Here is a 1,459-nt window from a genome sequence, read left to right on the forward strand (position 1 = left end):
TGAGCAATGTTCCACCATTGACAAGATTCTTTGTTGGTAAGTCTTACGAATGGAAGTAGTGTGAGTCATTGAAGAATCATTATTTTTGTGGGGAAAATATTACACATTCAAACGTTGGCAAATCCAGGTTGTGGTGATATTCAATCCCTCCCCTATCCCTGACAGCAGTCACTGTGGTGAAAGGGATGTTCAACCCCTCCCCCTACCACTCTAAAGGGCCTCTTCAAATTCAGCGTTTATTATGGCTTCACACATGTGCATGCGACAAATTTCACTTCTCTTTTAATCATCGTTTTCAGCTTTAATAGTCAACATAGTGCTTGTTTTATTGAGTGATCTATATATCTACAATCTAGGTATTTAAGAAGTTAAAAACATCCGATTAAAAACAAATTTATGTAGGGCCTAGAGTGGGAGAATGCTTAGAAACTGCCTGCTGTAAGCCTAGGCCCCCTCAGACTTAGCTGCGTAGGCCTGTGCCTAGTTTATACCAGTGTAAGTCGTACCAGTGCAAATATATAGGAATTTTGGTCTACCCCGATTTTACGAATACCCGCAATTACGAACAGCTCTGGGCCTGTGCCGTACATAATTGAGGGGTTCTACTGTAGATGGCAATGAAGAAACTAAATTTCTAGCCTCAGATTTCAAGTTGATAAATTTGTACACTGCCTACCTTTTGGCAAGTGAGTAATCTTGCATACAAATCTTGATTGTTTTCATAGTCAATACTTATGAGCAACAACTCAATGTAGACAACCCGTTAGGAATGAGAGGTGAAATTGCAAGGGCCTATGCAGATCTTATCAAGCAAATGTGGTGTGGTCGCTATAGTTACACAGTTCCTAGAAATTTCAAAGTAAGTAATCATTGACAAAATGAGGAGTTTTTCTCTTCAAGTAGTTCAAACTGTTTCTACTTTTTTGCGAAGTGAAATAATGTGCAACCAATCAAAGCTCAGGAAGCAAACCGACACTTTCGATTCACATGAATAAATTTGCCTAGTTGAAAACAGGCTTTGAAGAGACAGTCTTTTTGTTAAGCCCTTTCCAGACTATCAAATTTTGTTTGACAAAAACATGTGACATGCCTAAATATGGTCATGATGACATCACATCATGACCATATTCCATTCTGTAAGTGGCAGGCTCCCCGCTGTTGGATGTGAAATGAAATAAAATAAAAAAATATATATATCTATATATAGGCACATCATGACTATATATGGATAACGGTATTTTTTTTCAAATAAAATTTGATAGGGTGTCTGGAGAGAGCCCTTTCTCACATTTCACATAAAACTTTATTAAATAAATAATGTGGAAATATAGCTCTTTACTAGTGGACTTGACATGTGCGGTACAATTGTAGTCACGTACACACATATTTCTTACTTCAGATGCAGGTTGGCCGTTTTGCGCCTCAGTTTTCCGGATACCAGCAGCAGGATTCCCAAGAG

The 1,459-nt window shown here is 38.2% G+C and overlaps 1 long non-coding RNA gene across 1 annotated transcript; it reads left to right on the forward strand.

Moving 5' to 3' along the window:
• On the forward strand, positions 1-1,459 carry LOC117115928. Its single transcript, XR_004446652.1, has 3 exons — positions 1-36; positions 726-859; positions 1,400-1,459. It is a non-coding gene; the product is annotated as an uncharacterized LOC117115928 (long non-coding RNA).

Source organism: Anneissia japonica, unplaced genomic scaffold (assembly GCF_011630105.1).
Source record: "Anneissia japonica isolate Jap-2015-1 unplaced genomic scaffold, ASM1163010v1 scaffold228407_len1459_cov125_single, whole genome shotgun sequence".
Taxonomy (NCBI): domain Eukaryota; kingdom Metazoa; phylum Echinodermata; class Crinoidea; order Comatulida; family Comatulidae; genus Anneissia; species Anneissia japonica.